Source organism: Eublepharis macularius, chromosome 4 (assembly GCF_028583425.1).
Source record: "Eublepharis macularius isolate TG4126 chromosome 4, MPM_Emac_v1.0, whole genome shotgun sequence".
NCBI classification, from domain to species: domain Eukaryota; kingdom Metazoa; phylum Chordata; class Lepidosauria; order Squamata; family Eublepharidae; genus Eublepharis; species Eublepharis macularius.
The window spans coordinates 179,907,189-179,928,438 of NC_072793.1; the positions used below are offsets into that span (position 1 = coordinate 179,907,189).

Sequence of the window (21,250 nt, forward strand, 5' to 3'; positions counted from 1 at the left end):
GCGAAACGAATGGCCCTTAGTTCAAGCACATTGATATGGAGGGTCTTTTCCCTGTCAGACCAGACATCTTGCACCGACACATCACCACAGTAAGCCCCCCATCCCAACAGAGAGGCATCAGTGGTAACCGTGATGTCATGGTGTTGATACCCGAAAGGGGTCCCTCTAAACAAGTTGTCATCAGACAGCCACCAGTCCAAGGAGGAGAGGATGACCCTCGGGATAGAGAATTTGAGGGATGGAGGGTGCAGTAGAGCATCATACCTCCGCACAAACCAGTTCTGTAGAGGGCGCATACGCAGCCTAGCGAAAGGCACCACAGAGGTGGCCGCTGCCATATGCCCTAGTAAGCACTGGATAGTGCGCACAGACTGGAACCGGTTCCTTTTAAACATGGACACTAGACCCCTTAGGGACCGAGCCCTCTCCAAGGGGAGCAGGGCCTTACCCTCCACAGAGTCTAACAGTGCACCAATGTAGGACACCTTGCAGTTGGGCACCAGTTTAGATTTCTCCAAGTTCACCAGGAGCCCCAGGCGTTGGCAAGTGCTAAGTACCAAGCCAATGTCCTGCACCAGCCTAGACTCTGATTCAGCCACGATGAGCCAGTCATCGAGGTACGGAAAGATGGTACAGCCTTCTTCCCGTAGGAAGGAAACCACAGGGGCCACACATTTAGTGAACACTCGTGGGGCAGTGGACAGGCCAAAGGGGAGCACCTTATACCGGAAAACCCGTTGCCGGTAAACAAAGCTCAGGTACTTCCTGTGCTCCTTCCGTATGCCCACGTGAAAGTATGCGTCTTTTAAGTCAAGAACCGCAAACCAATCCCCCTGTTTTAGCAAGGCGATCACAGCCGCCAACGTTACCATTTTGAATTTGGTCACCTTGAGGAAGGCATTAAGGCCCCTCAGATCTAAGATGGGACGTAAGCCCCCATCCTTCTTAGGGACCAGGAAGAACCTAGAGAAGAATCCCTTTACAGAGTCCTCATAGGGCAATTCTTCCACAGCACCCTTGGCCAAGAGCGACACGATCTCCGCATCCAGCTCGGCCATAGTGTTATTGACAGCTGTCAGGGGTGAACTGCATCTAGGCAGCTCAACGAACTCCAGCCCGTATCCCAGTTCAACAATAGTTAAGACCCATGAGTCAGATGCTATTGACTCCCACTCCGAGAGGAGTGGACTAAGTCTGTCCGAAAAGTTCGGGGATACGGCTGGCGTGACCCGTCAGTACTGCCTCCCGGTGCCCTGCTGATCCTTCTGCTGGGCCGGTTGTTGTGCCGGACGAGGCTTGAAGGGCCGACGCCTCCTCTGCTGTTGTGCGGGAGGGTAGGGCCGCTGTTGGTAGGCAGGGTACTGCTGGTAGCCCGGCCGCTGTTGATGGTATCTGCCCTGGTAATGGTAAGGGCCAGATCGGGGAGCGTACCGTGACCTGGAGGAGGGCTTGTCCGTTGGAGCCAGACCCAAAGACCGCGCCGTCTGCCGGTCCTCCTTCTTTTTCTTCAGGGTCTCGTCGGTCGCTTTGGAAAAGAGCGAGTCCCCCTCAAATGGCATGCTCTCCACTCTGGAACGCACCTCTTGGGACAGGGCCGTAGACCGCAACCAGGAGTGGCGCCTGAGGACCACCGCCGAAGCCATCCCTCTAGCAGCAGTGTCAGCAGCGTGGCTTCCAGCGTTCATCTGCTGCTTAGACAGCCTCACAGCCTCTGTCTGCAGCAGGGACACCACAGCCTTCTGCTCAGGAGGGAGGTCTCGTGTATAGGATGCCAACTTCTCCCAGAGGTACAGCTGGTACCCTGCCATGATGGTCTGATAGTTGGCAATCCTCAGACCCAGGGAAGAAACAATGTACTGGCGCCTGCCCATGGCATCCAGTTTCTTGCCCTCCTTATCGGCAGGTACCGAGGAGTGACCCGATCGCCTGGGGTTGAACTCCTCTGTGACCAAGGAGGAAGGTGGAGGGTGTTTCACCAGCGCCGGCCAGGTACCCTGCTTGATCTTGTAGAGCTGCTCAATCCTCTTGGATGTTGGAGGTTGATCGCAGGGCACCTGCCATACCTTCTCCACGATTTCCTCAAGACCCTCGAGCATGGGGAAGCCAACGTATGCCGGGTTGTCTCCGTAAATGCGTTTGAGGAGCTTGTCCTTGGTCTGGGGAACTGCCGAGGAGATGTCCATCTCGAGAGCCTTGGCCATCCTTGCCATCTGGTCGGCGTAGATGCGGAGGTCCTCGAATGGCGAGTCCGCAGATGGTACCAGCTCCTCAGCTGGCGATGGTTCGGACCAGGACTCCGACTGGTAGCCGCCAAAGCTCTCCACATCCTCCTCATCGGAACCGAGCTGGGATTCCGGAACCTGGTGCGGAGGGGGAGCCCACGTCGACCTCGATGTCGAAGGCCTCGGTTCCGACACGGAGAAACCCGCAGGTGCCCCTTCCCACTGGCAATGGTATGGCGAAGGGAGGTAGGAGGCCTGTCGATGTCGGGACGCAGTGGACCGGGCCGATCGGACACTGTCCCCAGACCGACGTCGCTCACGACCGGCAGCTGGTGAAGATGGACGGGCAGGGGAAGGACGGCTCCGACGAGGAGACGGGCTCGGTTCCAGCCTCGGCGACCGAAGAGCAGGCGATGTTCGGATCCGACGGCGCGGGCTCGGCTCCGGTCCCGAAGAGAATTCTGCGGGCACCGTTTCGAAGGCCATCGGATCCGGCACCGGCACGGAGATGTCTTCTGGCTCCGGGGAATCCAGATGAGGGGAAGGCGTGTGAGGAAGCACGATGACCTCTTCCTGGGGAGCGGGATGCGGCGACCGGTGATGTTTGGTCTTCTTCTTCTTCTTCGCCGGTTCCGAAGAAGACCTCGGAACCGACGCGCTCCTCGCCTTCGAAGGGGACCTCGGCCTCGGTCTCTTAGGTTTTACCGGAATCGACCCGGTCGTCGGTTCCGATCGGGGACTCGGTAGACGGATCCTCGGTTCCGATGTCGGTCTCGGATCCGACCTGGTGGAAGATGCGCTACGGGGCGGCCGCACCGGTCCCTGCGCTGGAGAGGCCGCTCTCGACGCCGAGGCACTCGGGGGACGCGGTTTCGACCCCGACCTCGCGGAGGCCACTGAGCCAGCTCTGGAATGCCGTTCGGCAGAGGGGCTAGGGCCGGCCTTGGAGGAGGGCAACGGGGCGCCTCCGGACATGACCTTCTGCCACAGGGAGGAGTTAAGACGGGCCTTGCGCTCCTGTCGGGCCTTGCTGGTGAAGCCCTGGCAAATCTTACAGGCCGTTACATTATGGGTCTCCCCCAAACAGAACAGGCACAGTTCATGGCCATCGGTCTTGGCCATTTTAGTGTGGCATTGGAGGCAATGCTTGAAGAGAGCCTTTGAGGCCATCTTCAGGGGCACGCGAAAGGAAGGTCAAAAACAGTCCGAGTCAAATTACCGAGTCCACAACAAAGTCCAAACGAGATCCGAAGAATAGTCGAGGTCACGAAGTCCGAAGTCAAAAGCCAAGCAATCAGTCAGAATAAAGCACGAAGCACAAAAGCACAGAGCAACGAAGCTCACGTTCTCTCCAAGCGGCGGCAAGAAGAGAACTGAGGGAAGGGGCCGTTGGTCGCTGGAGGATCACGTGACCGTTTGGGCGGGAAAACGGTCGCTGAGGCGCGCGACAAACGGCCCCTTCGGAGCCATGGAAGCTCTAGAAAATTCTCCGGCGGCTGGCCTGCGCCTGCGCAGTCCCATGTGTGGAGGCACAGAAGAACGAAGATGAACAGAATGGTTTCCAATTGTCAAGCGTGTCAGACAAGGATGCATATTATCTCCCTACCCGTTCAACTTCTATGCAGAGTATATCATAAGGAAAGCTGGATTAGATCTAGAAGAAGCAGGAGTGAAAATTGGTAGGAGGAACATTAACAATCTGAGATATGCAGATGACACCACATTACTAGCAGAAAATAGTGAAGACTTGAAACGACTACTGATGAAGGTTAAAGGAGAAAGCGCCAAAGCAGGATTACAACTGAAGATCAAGAAGACAAGAGTAATGACTACTGAGGAACTACTCAATTCTAAAGCTGACAATGAGGAATTTGAAGTTGTTCAAGATTTTCTATTCCTTGGCTCAATCATCAATCAACAGGGAGACTGCAATGAAAAAATCAGAAGAAGATTGAGACTTGGAAGAGCAGCTGTGAGGGAGCTAGAGAAGATCCTTAAAGATAAAGGTGTCTCTCTGGGAACCAAGATCAAGATAATCCAAGCGATGGTATTCCCCATTGCCATGTATGGATTTGAAAGTTGGACGGTAAAGAAAGCTGACAGGAAAAAAATTTATTCATTTGAAATGTGGTGTTGGAGGAGAGTTTTACGGATACCATGGACAGCCAAAAAGACAAATAAATGGGTATTAGATCAAATCAAGCCTGAATTCTCCTTAGAAGCTAAAATGACAAGACTAAAGCTATCGTACTTTGATCACATCATGAGAAGATAAGTCAATAATGCTAGGAAAAGTGGAAGGCAGCAGGAAAAGAGGAAGACCTAAAACGAGATGGCTTGACTCGATAAAAGAAGCCACATCATCCAGTTTGCAGGATCTGAGCAGGTCTGTTAGAGAGAACGTTTTGGAGGTCTTTCATTCATAGGGTTGCCATAGGTCGGAGACGACTTGACGGCACATAACACACAACACACACACTGCATCTATTATTACAATGATAGGTCACTACAGCAGCATGAAAATGACGTTTAAAAAGAAAATGCAAAAGCCCAGGTGGCATGGGGGAGGGAGGAAGACCACTTCCTGCATTAGGAAAAGCAGCACGGTTCGAAAGAGTCACAGCTACTGCTGCAGCTCTGGGCTCCATCCCACAGAAGCCGACTTAACCTGCTGGCGGTGACCTCTGTCTCTTCACTGTGGGTCAGCTCAAACGAGACGCTCCAGTTCGGACCATGTTCCAGGGGGGAGGAGACTTAGAGATTGGGGGGGGGGAGCTGCTACCCATTTAGGCTTCCCTAGGCAAAGAGAGGCAGTGCATTCATTTTGAATCATATGAAAAAAATAAAGGGGGATGCTATGACACCACTGAGGGCGACAGTCCCCTTGCTAAAAAAAACCCTTATTATTTAAGCTACCTGAGAAAGAAAATAAACTGGCTCCACAACTGCAGAAATGAAGAGGGAGGGCAGACATGAGGACACAAACCATACCCAAACTGAATCGAGTGCTTGTGGATCAACTGCTAAGAATATCAGGAATAAGTCAAGCGTGCAGAAAAGTCTGAGAAGCAGCTCAGTCTATGAGGACACACAAGTGTTGCACCAATACAGATAAAAGCACATGGCAATAATCAAGACTAAGCAATACGAGGCCACGTACTTGTATTCTAGATGAACTTTCAGACTTTGCATGAACCATCTGTGTGTGTGTGTGTGTTTTTTTCAGAATGTTAGGTAATTCTAACAGGTGTGCTTTCATCCTTTGACAGTTAATTAAAATAGTGGACTCTATCGAGATTAATGTTCCTCTATCAGAGATGCAACCAATAGTGATCTCTTAACTTAAATCTTTCCGACATTTCTCAGAGATTTATAGTTTTGTTTTGCAAGTTTGAGTATAACGTCATTTTTTACTAATTGGAAGGTTATACAATAGAAATTATGAATATTCTATGAAGCAGACCAATTATCTTTTTTTGTGCTATCACGTGAATAGATCTTAGATATTTGCATATGATAACTTACAAAAATGCAAATTCAGATAGAATGTCAGAGCTCTGATGGAAGAAATCTCTTGAGAGAATTTAGGTGAGAACTTATTTTTACTATGCATTTCATAGAAACTTATGTTAAACTTGGTATTTATTACAAAATGTTAGCAAACTTATTTCTTATTGCCTTTCTGTGTTCTGTTTTATAGGATTTATATTAATAACCATTTATATTTTAATCACTTGCTTCATTAAAAAACTAGGGTATATTTCCAATAAAGTGAAATAAACTCTAGACAGGTGTCTGTGTGCTTGATAAGCAGCTGCAAAGCAGTACCAAACCCTATATAAAATAAATGTACTGATAAACAGGTGGTTCAAAGAACTTAACTGTTTGGCAGGTCTGAAAACTAATTGCTGAAAGCTTTCCAAGAGAAAAGATACACCTTTCTTTTGGCTAGTGGAAGCTTAGTTCAGACAAGGCAAAAGCTCGTTACACAAGGGCACAGAAATGCCACAACACCATTGGAAGGAAGCGCAGGCCACACACAACCCCATGACAGCTACCTGCCAATCCCTCCTCTTCATGAGAGATCAGGGGAAACAGCTCCTCCTCCTCTTCCAGCCAGGAGATGAGGTCAGGCTTGGCAATCTGAGGCCCTTTTTATCCATAAAACAAACAAACAACAACATTAAAACACTTCAGTGTGCACATAAGTTCAGCAATGCCAAGCAACCTGAAAACTAAGTGTCAGAGAAGCCGGCACGGTTTCCTCCACAACCATACCCCAGCCCAGGAAAGGCAAGGCCTAGACAGGAGGGAATCACCTGCTTAGACTGCCCCCCCACCTTCTCCAGATCCAAGAAACTCCTGATGCCTCTCATGTGGGTGGGGCACAGGACTGGTAGATAGCAGCTCCTTACCTCCTAGGAAAACCCACAACCCCTCCCACATCAGAGGAAGGATCATGGAGAGTGGCAGAGATACGTCAGTGGGCCCAGGGCAGGCAGGGTGTGTCCTTCCATAGCGGGGGCTTCCTTACAATCACAGCCAGAAGGAGACAGCCCAAGAGAAAGGGATCCTCACCCAGAGAGGCCACGTTCCCAAAATTCTCCATCATGACTTCCTTGTACAGATATCTCTGGGATAGGCTCAGCAAGCTCCACTCCTCCTGGGTGAAATGCACAGCCACCTCTGCAAAGGACACCCCACCCTGGAAGGAGAAGAAAGAAGCATTTCTTAACATCACTAGAAAGCTGGTCTGGGAGAAAGAAGACCCAAGATTCTAGTGTGGCTTACTGGGTAAAGTGAAGGAGTAGGACTTGGGATGGCTGAGTTTGAATCTTCACACTTCTATGGAAGCTCGTCTGGGGACGTTGGGCCTGTCTGTCTCTCAGCCTAACCTTCCTTACAAGTTTGTTGTGAAAATTAAGTGGAGGAGGATGGTGGGAAAAGCAGCCTTAGGTCCCTGATCAGAGAGAAAAATAGCATAAAAATAAAATAATAAAATAAAGAACAAGCAAAACCAGGGATGGTAAAAGCAAAGTGGAACTCCAGCAACAAAGAGGAGGGGGTAAGAGTCCCGTAGGGTGTTTGGTGCCCTCTTTGAGGGCATCCTGGGGCTAGAGGGAGTGGTCCTTAGTCACAGGGGGCTAGCAGCCTTTTGGGGAAGAGGCCAAAGATGTCCATATAGAGGAGCACATCCTTTTTGGTGGGATGTTTCGGGAACAGGATTCTTTTCTTCTCTGAACATGGAATGCTGCACAAAGGGTGACCATTTTCCCACCTTCAAAGTGGCCAACCTTGACATCTTGCAGCACCAGAACCAAGGGGAAGAGGTCCAATCCTCTGAACTTTACAATGGAGAAGGAGCCCACCCGGCTGACCCCACTGCTCACCGCTCCCTCCCTTACCTGAGCTGTCAGCATGGCTGGTCTTTTTCCTTCACCACACGGAGGAGACACTGGAGAAGTCGTCAAGAGAGTATTTTCATTACTGTCTGGTAGGGTGAGAAAGAAAGAGGCTGGGAAATTCTTTTTGCTAAAGATCCAAAATGAATTGGCTGGAAATGAGGTGGCTGTCCTCTGAGGCAATGGGATGGGCAGGTTGACTGGAGGCAGTTGGTGGAACATTCCAGCTAGGAAGTGAAATCTCCCCACACAATAAAAATTAACCCACCAAGGGGAAAGTTTCTGCCCTCGCCCTCTCTGCTTGTCATCATGTTTTTCTGTAGGCGGAGGATTTTAGTAGAGGAAAGCATCTCAAAATCTATTCCTACACTCACAGTCTTATGTGAAACCGCCTTGAATCCATGCATGGAAAAAGCAGGGGGAAATGCCGTAAATTAATGCCACCCACTCCATCAGTTCAGGTCTCCGCCACTTAATTCTCCTGGATAGGTGGACCACGTCTGAGACTCAGATGTAAACAGATGTAAAGAGACTGTTTCTCTTCGCTGCTGACCCCAAAGAGATCTTGCACTTGTAGTGAATAATCTATAGCACCACACACCTCTCTCCAGGACCGGAGCAACTGGATGGTTCAACTGGTCTGGTTCGAGGACTGAACTGGGGAGCACCCAGAGCACCCTCCCTGCGTTCCTAGGAGACACTCTCTTTTGTCAGGGTTTGCCCTCTTGCATGGCTGAAAATGAGGCAAGGAGCCTGCCAGAACAAAGAAAGAAGCCTAATTATTTAAACCAGTACTAAAACATGATGTCAAATTTAAAAAAACAATCATTGAAACTGGGCAAATTACCCCTTGGCCTGGGTGACCCTAATTTGGGTAGAAAAGCTGCATGCTAATGTTTTAAATAAATAAATAAATAAATAAATAAATAAATAAATAAATAAATAAATAAATAAATAAATAAATAAAAGAAACTAACAATCTCCAGGGAAAGAAGCAGGTCCCCTCAGATGATCTCTTTTATACTCGCTCTCCAAGCTCTACCTCCTCCTCAGCCATTGGCTCCTGCTCTCCCCTCCATTGTCTCCAGGCCCAATGCTGTGGTTGCCTGGGCAACAGAGGCCTGCAGGCCGCCAGGAGGCCCGAGGGAAAGGCTGCCTTGAGGCCTACTTCAGGCTGCTCCCCTCCTCAGCCTCAGTCCTGGGCTCTTGGCAACCCCCTTGGCCAGAAAGAACCTTATAGAGAGTGGGTGGGTGATAAATGGCCACATCCTTCTCTAGGATCCTCACAAGGACAACGGTACTTAACTAGGGTTGCCATTCACCGGTTTCCCCGCTCCTCAACCACTACCCTGGTCAGGAGGGGCCAAAGGTGGGGGGAACAGGCTTCCAGGGAGCTCTCCTAGGGCAGCCCAACAACCTCTTTCCATGACCTCAAGAGCGCTCCCACACTTCACACAGGGCCAATTTGGGTCCTAGTGGTTGTTGAGGAGGTAGGGTTTGGAGACGGACAGTAAAAGGCCCGGCCCAGGGAGGGAGGCTGTCCACTTCTCAAAACTGAGCGAGGCTGGGAGTGATTTTAAAGGGTGTCATCGAAAAATCAGAAAAAAACCTAAGTGATTCTATTATATATTGTTTTTAATCATGTGATTTGTCCTAATCGTGTAACTTGCATGACTCCAGAAGCACTCTCATGCTTCACATGGGGTCAATTTGAGCGAGACTGAGGGTGATTTTGGAGGGAGGGGATCCCTCTCTTTGAGGGGGGAAGAAGGCCATGATTCAGACCGGGGCAAAGTGGGGCAAAGCGAACACACGCTCTTGGGCCTGTGCAATGACGTCACTTCCCTGAAGCCTAGGAAATGGTGGGTCACAGGTCAGCTATCTCTAAGTGTGATACATCTAGCCCCTGATGCACTAACTGCTTATGATACGAAAGACATGATCTGCTCATTCTGAATGTATTTCTTATCCAGTGAGACAAAACATTACCAGATCCAGCCCAGAACATTGGGAAGCACATACCAAGCACATGGAACGCAGGGCGACTAGGCGTATCGGACTTCTGCCTCCCACATCTCAGACTGTAGTGCTTTGAACAAGAAAGGTGCCTGAGAAATATTCCCTTTAACACCCCTCTGACATTCCTTCCCCTTTCATCCCAGTTTGGTGAGAACCCCGACGCGATCCTATCCAGCAATCAAGAGTCATCGGTCACCTCTAGATAGTTTTATTCCTTCCTGGGAAAAACTTAAAACACATCACCAACCTTTAAATATACTTGGTGAATTTATCAGGAACTGCCCTGGCCACAGCTGGCGAGCCTCCTCGCCTTTCTTCCAGTGCAATCCTATGGAGAGTTACTCCAGTCTAAGCCCATTGAAGTCAATGGACTTAGACTGGAGTAACCCTCCATAGGATTGCGCTGTTCAAGCCTCTATTAAAGCCAATCTCAAGGCATCCCACTGTTACAGGAAAGCGGTCTCCCCCCACCCCATTCCCCGCATGCATTGCAGGGACCTCCTGCCCCCCACCCCAATACACCAGGAAGCAGCGTCGGAGGCGGGGGGGGGGGGTGAGCGTTTTTTGCAACTCTGGATCAGCGGCTGCTTTTTGCCTGGCCCCTTCCTTTCCTTCCCACCCCTTTCTCCAGCCGGCCATTCCCTTCCCTTAAAACAAAACGATCTGGCGGCACCTTAAAGGCCCGTCCCCGTTTCAATCCAGCAATAATAAACCAGGAAAGTCGTCAGGTCTTTCAGGCGCCCCCAGATCTCTTTGCTTTCCTTGCGGTCCGGCAGCCTGGCCCGGCGGCCCCCTCCGCCTTCTCCGCATCTGCGCTCGAAACTCACCGGCGAAGGAGCCGCGGCGGGGCGCGTGGGGAGAAGCGGAGCCCCTTTGGCGAAGCCTCGCCAGGCCCCCTCCTCGCCGCGCCTCCAGGAAGGGGGGATCGCACCCCTAAACTCTGCAAATGAGAGGGAGGCGCGGCCTTGGCAAGCTGGAGACGCAGCGCCGGACTTTACGCAGAGGTTTCCTCCGTCCCTTCATTCCGGAGAGAGAGGTCTCTGCCAGCTCTCTGTCTCCCTCCGGTGGTTAGTTTAGCTGGATAGCCGAGTTTGACTGCAGTACCACAGCAGGATTTGAGCCCAGCGGCACCTTAGAGGCCAGATTTTCAGAGTCTGTAAGCTTTCGAGAGTCAAAGCTTCGGAAGGTCTGAAGAAGGATGCTTGTGACTCTCAACAGCTTACATTCTGAAAATCTGTCTAAGGTGCCGCTGGACTCCAATCCTGCTGCCTCTCCAATTGTGTTTACACCCTCCAGATCAAGCAATCCGATTTCTAGATCGAGCACCCATTGGGCCTCCCCTCGTTGAACCAATGGGAGGGAAGGTGGCATGGTATAGCCGGGTCTGGTCAGAGCTGGGATGCTAAGCAGGGTCTGACTGGGTCAGAATTGGATAGGAGACCACTGGAGAAGAGCAAGATTGGGTCCCATAGTACCTTAAACACCAACTAGATTTCCAAGGAATGAGCAAAAGCTCAGCCCTTCTTGGCTTTGAAGGTGCCATTGGACCTGGATCGTGCTCTTGAGGACTGCAGACCAACTTGGCTACCCACCTGAAACCACCATGAAAGCCCCTTATTGGGGTTGCCATAAGTAGGTTGATAACTGAATGAACGGCAATATAAATCCTGTCCAGGAGAACAAATAATCAAATAGACCAATTTTCACGTAATAACTCTCCACTTTCAAACGTAAGCAGTAAGCTTATTTCAGTAGCCAATATACAGTGTAAACAGCAATAATACATGTATTTCACAGCATGAAAAATTTATCCACTATCTGAAAGAGTTAATGAAAGTTATCTGAAATAATGGATAAATTTTTCATGCTGTGAAATACATGTATTTCCCTTTTTTCTAAAGCTACAGAATGAATGTGCTGGGAATGAGGGGTTCCGCTCTGAGGCACAGCTAGGAATTGAAATCTCCCCGTACAGTGAAAACTATCCCTGCAGGGGCAATGTTTCTGCCCTCGCTCACTCTCTCTGCTTGACATGATGCTTTTTTTGTAGTAAGAGGATTTTAGCTGAGGAAAGCATCCCACAATCTAGCACCTGTGGTTAATAATCTATGGCACCACACACCCCTCTCCAGCCCTGGAGGAAGGAAGGGCCCTCACTGGATGGTTCAACCGGATTAGTTCAAGGGCTAAAGTGGGGAGAGTCCAGAACACCTACCCTGCCTCCCCAGGAGACCCTCTCTTCAGTCAGGGCGTGCCCTCTTGCACAGCTGAAAATAAGGCATGAAGGACTCAGCCAGGACAAAGAAAGAAGCCTAATTTTTTTAAACCACTACTGTAACACGATGTTAATTTTTTAAAAAAATCACAGAGAGTGGGCAGATTAACCCATGGCCTTGGTGACCCTAATTTGGGTAGAAAAGCTGCATGCTAATGTTTTAAATAAATAAATAAATAAATAAAACAGAGACTAACAATCTCCAGCGAAAGAAGCAGGTCCCCTCAGATGATCTCTTTTCTACTTGCTCTCCAAGCTCCACCTCCTCCTCAGCCATTGGCTCCTGCTCTCCCCTCCATTGTCTCCAGGCCCAATGCTTTGGTTGCCTAGGAAACAGAGGCCTGCAGGGAAATGGGCCGAGAGGAGGCCTAAGGCCCGAGGGAAAGGCTGCCTTGAGGCCTACTGCAGGCTGCTCCCCTCCTCAGCCTCAGGCCTGGACTCCTGGCAACCCCCAGGCCCAGAAAGGGCCCTTCAGAGACTGGGTGGGTGATAAATAGCCACATCCTTCGCTAGGATCCTGTTACACACAAACACGTGTCCTGAACTGCTTCAAGGCCAGACTCAGAGAACAAGCAAACGGCAGAGTCCAGTGAAAAGGGTAAAACTTACTTGTTTATTCGAATAAACAGAAGAGAGTGGGTAGAGAGTGTAAGGCCCATCAGAACCCCAGTGCTCTTCGGGGTTTCAAAGCCATTACGCAAACTTTTATCTCCTTTGGTTCAATTATGCATTCAATAAGTTGCTGGTCAAGTTAGTTACGTGTACATATGACCTAATGTCATTCCATTGGTTTGGCATAATTAGGGGTTGTCCCCTTACTCAATTATCACTTGCCAAAGTTTGTTTATCATTTCAAAGAACAAACAGTCCTTTTCTGGCATCTGTAGTGCTAATAAAGTAACTATCCGGTAGCGGTGTGTCATCCCCCAGGCCTTCAGTTTGCCTGTTCCCATCCCTTAACAGTACAAGAATCCATTGTTAGTCTTCAATCTGTTACCATCAGCATAAAAAAGTACTCCCAATATGTAGCTTGGCTATTCATCTTTCCCAAGAAGACAATGAAAACAGTTTAGCTAGAGCTAGTACTCTGTTATCGAGGTTTGAACATATCTCTTGTGACTTGGCAGAGACCAGGCAGGATGGGCAATTTGTTTTGTATCTCTGGAACGCACTTTCGGCTTTACGGCCAACCCAGGCCAAAATGCAAGGCTTGTGTCTGTTATAGAGAGTTAGGCCAATACACAGGTAGATTAAAGCTAAATTCTTCTACAGTTATGTTCCTTCTATTCTATGGCTATGCTATATCTAGTGTTTCATATATGTCACTTAGGTGTTCTGAGAGCTTCTGCTTACTACTACTCTTCGAGTGCATCCTACAATCTTGTACAATCTTGACAAGAATGAAGGCGCTTAACTAGGGTTGCCCTTCACCAGTTTCCCTGATCCTCAACCACTCCCCTGGCCATAGGGTTGCCAGTTCCAAGTTGGGAAATTCCTGGAGATCTGGGGGTAGAAACCTGGGGAAAGTGGGGTTTGGGGAGGGAAAAGACCTTGGCATGGTGTTGTACTCAGATTGTGTGTGTCTGGCTATCTTAGCCAATTAAGAGAAATGAATGCACACAGAGAATGAAGTCTAGTGAAGGATGTTGTAAAGAAAAGCCAGATATATTTGCAAATATAGGACACACTACTACTAGGTGAGCTCTGAGTGTGTCACGAGAACAAAGTAGTACATTCTATCTTAAAGGTACTTTACATCACATTGGAGAAATGAAAGTCACACTTAAGGCAAAGCATCTGACTTCTCACATCTTTGGATTGGCTATTGTCCATTTTTTAAACTTAGTCTCGCGACAGAACATCTGCCATTCTATCCCTGTTCATACCTTCTTCTTATCAGCTTCCCTATATATGGTCATTCTACCCCCACTCTTTCTTAGCTCTGTTTCTGCAGATGCATCTAAGGAATGTCCGTGTATCTATTCTTCCAGAAGGCCAAAAGTTCTCCTTTTCTGGTGTGCAGCCAGAAAGGCCCAAGGAGCCAGAGGGGCCCAGGCAGGGACCAGTTACTTTAAAACATGCACAAAGAACATATTTCATGTCCCTTTTTCTATACTAGTGTGATTTCATGATTGATCTAAAGTCAGTACTAAAATTTGCTAATCTCACAATGGCATAATTCCATAGAGTCCACCCCTCAAAGTAGCCATTTTTTTCCAGGTGAACTGATCTCTGTGGCCTGGAGACCAGTTGTAATTCCGGGAGATTTTCAGCCACTATCCGGAGGCTGACAGCCAGGACCAGTGCCACCATTGAGGTGAGGTGGGCGACGCAGGCGCTAAGGTGCCGAAGAGGGTGCTGGAGGGGGTGCACGGGGGCGGAGGCGCGTGCCATGGAGCTGGGCATGCCTGGCCTGCAGCTGCTGCAGCCAGCCAGCCTGCTGCTGCCGCCAACACACCCCCTGGCCAGACACAGCAGCTGTGGGCCAGGTACGGCAGGCATCTGGGACGGCATGCGGAACCTCCCCAGCCATCCACTGCGCCCGACTGGGAGTGCAGGCAGCCTCCGCACGCTGTCCCAGCCACCTGCCAGCCAATGGGGCCGGCTTGCTGTGTGATGACATCATCACATAGTGACATCATCACACAGTCTGGGGGGTGTTTGCACACAGTATGTACATGCGCACATAGGGGCAGCCACAGGCGCCAGAAACCCTGATGCAGCCCCTGCTGACAACCCTACCTGGCCAGCAGGGGGGAGGGGGGAAACAGGCCTCCAGGGAGCTTTCTGAGGGCAGCTGAAGGACCTCACTGCACGGCCCATTGGGCTTCCCTCATTGAACCATTGGGAGGGAAGGTGCCATGGTATAGACCAGTCTTGTCAGGGCTTGGATGCTAAGCAGGGTCTGACTGGGTCAGAATTGGATAGGAGACCACCCGAGAAGAGCAAGATTGGGTCCCATAAGACCTTAAGCACCAACTAGATTTCTGAGGTCTGAGCAAAAACTCATACCTTGTTGGTCTTTAGGGTGCCATTGGACCTGATCTTGCTCTTGGACTGCAGAAAACATGGCTACCCACCTGAAAACACCATGAAAGCCCCTTGTTGGGGGTGCCATAAGTAGGTTGATGGCACGTGCACATCAACTGAACCATAAAAAGTTGGCCATAAAAATGGGAAATGTGAATGAGAATTTCTGTGCAAATATCCATCATTCCGGTCTGCTCTGTCTTCCTCTCCAATCAACAAAAGAAGACTTTGCATACCTGGTGAAAGTCCAGCTGGGAGAGTTAAAAGGAGACAGACAGGACTGCAAACAGATGGAAACATGGAAGCAGCGCCCAGCTCCTGGGAAAAAAAATTCTTGGTGTTTCTCACATATGGAACCAGCTTTCTCCAAATGATATAGTGGACCACAAGAGCCTTGTGCTGAAAGGGAATTGCATCCATATCAGAGCCCCAGAGTGAGAGATCCTGCACCTCCAAATAGTTTCAGCCAAGGCACAGCTGCGTCTGCCCAGTTTACCTTTGCCATCTTGCCTGTGCAGAACTCACACGGAGACATCCACTTGCCCCCCTTCAGCTGAGGGGAGGCACCTCTTCCAACTCCTGGTGGATTTCCCACCCGGCCATTTCCCTGCCCTGAAGGCCCCCTGAGGAGAGAAAGTCCCTTGTGTATTACTGAGGAGAGATCTACCCCAGTCCATCAGAGAAGTTGCTCCGGATATCCCTTGTCAACTGTTTCATGACTCCTTTATTTATATGCTGCCTTTATAGGCCTGATAGGGACCCCAGGAGGCTTACAACGGTCTCCTCATCTTCATTTTATCCTAACATCTGTCAGGCTATGGATGACAGGATATAGTAGACGGATCCCTGGACCATTGCAGCAAGACACAGATTCTTGGTTAAATGGTTTTTATTCAGAAATCAGATTGTTCCCATATATATGTTCATAGGACTACTCAGAAGCAGGGTAAGCATCTAAGCAGCAAGAGCGAAAGTTGATAGGAATGACATTACATGAGAGAGAGACTTCTCTTTTAACATTCAAGTCTCCTCTCCCCACCCACCCTCCATCATAAACAGGATTTTGGCGCTTTCCTTGTGTGAGAACGTGTCACATACTTGCAATATCAGTTGAGTCACTAGGAAGCAAGACATAGCCAAGTCTGAGTACAAGGTCAGAAACACTGGAAGCTGTTACATGAGATAAACACCTGTGAAAGCCTGTGGAAGAAATAGTTAGGACACTGGTCAAATGACATCTCGTTATGGCAGGATACGCTGATTCAGCGCAAAAGGATCCTTAAAATTGGCATGGAGGGGGGCTCAGACATGACAACATCATTCATGTGAGGTAGGTTAGGCTGAAAGAGTATGACTGCCCCACGCCTCTACTCAAATGCACAGACACACACACACACACACACACACACACACATGAGTGTTCTGCAAGTCCAAACATTGTGTAGCCCAACTTCTGCATTGGCTCTCTTTGGGTTTATTTTATGGTAAATTGAAGAACACGCTCCAAATGGTGTTATCTTTTCAGCCGTAAAGTAACATTTTGCAGCGCTTCAATTCAGTTGTGGAAAGGGCGTTTCCTAAGGCTCATGTCTCAGGTTTTTTTCCATTGGGCTTTTTTGCACCTTACTTGGCTGAATACTCTGAAATTTCTCCTGTGGCAGCTAAAGTATTTCCAGAGACCTGGTCTTGGAGGATTCTCAAAGCTAAGAGCTCCCACCCTCTTAGCTTTCTGCAAACTCTGCAAAACTGAATTGTTCAAAAGGGCTTCTTTAACACAGGCAACAGAATTATACCGTTTTCAGAAGGGTTTAGAAAGCTACTTGGGTACAAGTTTAGAGACTACAATCTATACTGAGTACGCCTCAACCTGCCTGTTGCTGTAAGTAGGTTCCTACTATGTAATTTTGCGTTGTTTAATGTGTCATGTTAATATTTATGCTTTGCTCCAGTCCTGCTCTCAGCACTTCAAGGCATTTTGCGCTGCTCTTTCCAGCCAAAGGCTCTCATGTTGCAGACATTACATTTAGGACAGTCTGCATGGAACTACGTGCTCCACACAGAGCAGTAAGAACAGTTCCTTCTCCACTCTTCTGCCAGAAACGGGATCCCAGAGTCACACTTCCGTTCTGCCCCGACCCCTTTGACTTTGGGGGTGTAAAGTCAACAATGTACACACAGGGTCCTCCTCGGGGGGGGGGGTGCCGTTGGAAACTGTGACACCTCCCCATGGTTTCCCAGAGGACTTCCCAAAGGCACAGGAGCCATGCTGCTGCCGCTGCCACATGCCTCAGCCGGGCGCAGCCTCCGGGTGCCGCCCCAGCAGCGGCTTGCGGCTTCTGCACCCAGCTGGGGCACGTGGTGGTGGCGGTGGCACGTGGCTGGCTGGCTGGCTGGCTGCAGCAGCAGCTGCAGCCAGCCACGCCAGCTCCGCTGCACGCTCCTCCGCCCGCATAGCCCAGCCTCCACGTGCTGCCCCAGCACTGGCTCGCGGCTTCTACACCCGGCTGGGGCATGTGGCGGCGGCAGCGGCATGGGACTGGATGGCTGCACGCCAGTTCCGCTGCATGCTCCTCCACCCCCACAAACCCCAGCTGGGCGCAGAAGCTGCGAGCAGCTGCTGGGGTGGCGTGCGGAGCACGGAGCAGCTTCCGTGCACTGCCCTGTCCATCCTGCGCTGCAGGATGGATGGGGTCATAGCGTGATGATGTCATCATGCAGTCCAAGGTGTGCGCACGCGCGCACATGGCCACAGACGCCAGAAACTCTGGCACCGGCCCTGCGCGCGGCCTTTCCCCGGCCCATCACCAGGCTCTGGGGGAAGAGCTGTGGCAGGCACCCACGCGGCCTTTCCCTGGCCCATCACCAGGCTCTGGGGGAAGAGCTGCGGCAGGCACCCACGTGGCCTTTCCCTGGCCCGTCGCCAGGCTCTGGGGGAAGAGCTGTGGCAGGCACTCATGTGGCCTTTCCCCGGCCCATCACTGGGTTCTGGGGGAAGAGCCGCGGAGGTCACCTGCGCGGTCATTCCCTGGCCCCTCGCCGGGCTCTGAGGGAAGAGCCGTGTCCGGCGTCTGTGTGGCCTTTCTCTGGCCCCTCACTGGGCTCTTGAGGAGGCACCATGGCAGGCACCTGTGCGGTCTTTCTCCAGCCCCTTGCTGGGCTCTGGGGGAAGAGCCGCAGCAGGCGCCCATGCAGCCTTTCCCAGGCCCATTGCCGGGTGTGGAAGAGGAGCCACGGTGGGCATCCACAAGGCCTTTCACTGGCCCGCCAAGCATCCTCTCTGCCCCGGTGCTGCAGGAGAAGGCAGCAGCAGGCACCCATGCGATTTCTCACCAGCCCATGCCAGCTCCAGGTAGGGAAATACTCCTTTTGCATGTGTGTAAATTCATGACTAAGGAAATCTATTTTACATGCACACAAAAAAATTGACTTCCTAGTAAGAAAGACTTGCATGGCAAGGAAAATTCATGACAGGTCTGAATCTGGAAATTTTACACGGACTGGTATGACAGGCTGTCCTCTAGTTAAATTACTCCATGGGGAGTGGGGAGCTGAGGCTTCAGTTTTACCAGTATTTTTGTACATCAACGGCATTCTGCTTATATCTTCAGGGGAGAATAGATCATTGCAATACAGTGTAATAAAACAGAAGCAAGGAGAAGGCAGGACTTCAATGCTGACTTTACGCTTTATGACGATTTCATTTCAAAAATCCCATGACCAGAACTCACAAAGAGAAAAGGAAAGAGTTTTAAAGCCATGAAGCCTCTAGGGTGACTATAAGCCAGTTTTAGGCTGTTCCAATGAGCAGCTCTCAGGTGGAAGCTAAATAGGTGCTCCCCCTGCAACTTCAGCTAGCTTTCTTCTTCTTTCTGCAGACCTGGCCACAGAAGAAACAGGAGATGCCGATAGAGCAGAGGTAGAGGGAGGGATGACTGCACATCACACTCTCTTTAGGATTTGCTTGTGGGCAAAGAGAAAGCTTTACTGAAGCTCATCTGATGTTGCCCAAAATGCAAAGAAAGCTCTGGCAATACACTGATGCACGTGGGAAGAAATGGTATCTGAGCCATTTGCAGGCATGCTTCACAACACCTTTTTATATAAAACATAGACGGGAATAGCCAGAGAGTGAGTGCACTGCGTGGTTGGATGATGCACAATTCTTCTTCTCCGTAGATCCAGAGGAGTTAGCTGTGTTAGTCTGTAGTTGCAAAATAATAAAGAGCCCAGTAGCATCTTTAAGACTAACCATCTTTATTGAGGCATAAGCTTTTGAGAACCACATGCCTAAGTTGGTGTCATCAACATATTGATGGCACCCAATACCAATGTCTCAGACAACCTAAATCAAAAGTCTTTTAATCAAATGGATTCTGGTTTTCGAAAAGGCGCGCCCACAACTTGCAAGTTCCTGCTCACAAATTGGATTTCTGGCTCACAACACTGCACCACTTAGAGGGAACATTGGCTGGGACCCAGCTGGCACATTTCACACATTGAAGCCCTTCCCCAGAGGACTACGGAGGGTGTTAAAGGCTTTGGTGGGATGCTGTCATATATTCCTACAGATAACTGCCATACCATGGCTTGGCAGAAGGAAAGTGAGCCATAGACTGTGACTCTGACACTCATCCAGGATGGCCAGCTCTGGTTTAGGAAATTCTCAGAGATTTGGGGTGCTTCTTGCAGAGGTTTGAGTTTGAAGGAGGTAAGTGGTACCTCAGAGTATGACCACTGAAGCTGAAGTGTTCGCCACATCAATGGTCTCTATGGTCCAGAAATGTAATTCCAAAAGAACTCTGGGCCCTGCCTGCAGGATCGAAAACCTACAAGACTCATCTGTGGGGTGCACTAGCATGTCACTGCTGTCACAGACCTTTGTTGTGGTTGTGCAGTTCCTGTGTCTTCCCTCCCTGACCTCTAGATGACAACAGGAGGAGGAGCCAAGGGGCTACAACTGCATCAGCAAGAGGGAGAGTTCCTTGCACCCCATTCTGCCACTTGGAGGGATGTCATCAGGCATTGCTTGGTGAGCAGTGGATGCTAGAGACCTCAGCACGCTCACTCTGCATCCTGGACCATGAAGACTGGAGCGTGTTGTTCCCTTTCCCCCACAAAATATGTTGCAGCTGGCGGGTTCTGAGGAATTGGCTTTTAAACTCTAAAACCTTTGATGCAATTATACTAAATGATGGTATATATCACTATGATCTATTTCATTGCATTCTAATTCTGTAAGCTAATCTATCTGAAGAAATGTTCATCTAAACTCCAAGCATTTCTATGGCATCCCTTCCCCTCGAGTGAATTGTTAAATGGGAAATAGTTTCCACTGTGACTGATTTTCCCACACTCCAGGCATTTATAGGGTTTCTGCAAAGTGTGAATTCTTTGAGGGATAGTAAGTTTTCTATCTTGATGAAGCTTTTTCCACACTCCAGGCATTAATACGGTTTTTCACCTGTGTGAACTCTCTGATGGAAAGTAAGTTTCCACTCTCAGGGTAGCTTTTTCCATACTGCAGGTATTTATAAGGTTTCTCACCTGTGTGAATTTTTTGATGGATAGTAAGATTTCCACCCCGATTGAAGATTTTCCCACACTCCAGGCATTTATATGGTTTTTCCCCTGTGTGAATTCTTTCATGGACAGTAAGATTTCCACTCTGACGGAAGCCTTTTCCACACTCCAGGCATTTATATGCTTTCTCTCCTGTGTGAATTCTTTGATGGACAGTAAGATTTCCACTCAGTCTGAAGTTTTTTCCACACACTAAACATTTGTATGGTCTCTCCCCTTTGTGAATTCTTTGATGGACAGTAAGATCGCCACTCTGACTGAAGCCTTTTCCACACTCAAGGCATTTATATGGTTTCTCCCCTGTGTGAATTCTTTGATGGACAGTAAGTTTTCCACTCTGTCTGAAGTTTTTTCCACACTCAAAACACTTGTATGGTCTCTCCCCTGAGTGAATTCTTTGATGGACAGTAAGATCGCTACTCTGACTGAAGCTTTTTCCACACTCCAGGCATTTATATGGTTTCTCCCCTGTGTGAATTTTTTGATGGACAGTAAGATGTTCAGCTCGAGTGAAACTTTTCCCACACTCCAGGCATTTGTATGGTCTCTCCCCTGTGTGAATTCTTTGATGGACAGTAAGTTCACCACTCTGACTGAAGTTTTTTCCACACTCCAGGCATTTATATGGTTTCTCACCTGTGTGAATTCTTTGATGGACAGTAAGATTACCACTCTGACTGAAGCTTTTTCCACACTCCAGGCATTTATATGGTTTCTCCCCT

At 49.6% G+C, this 21,250-nt stretch overlaps 1 pseudogene; it reads right to left on the minus strand.

Annotated features, from left to right (window-relative positions):
* The window catches only part of LOC129327236 (zinc finger protein 208-like), a 113,626-nt pseudogene that overhangs the window by 9,245 nt on the left and 83,131 nt on the right, over window positions 1-21,250 (minus strand).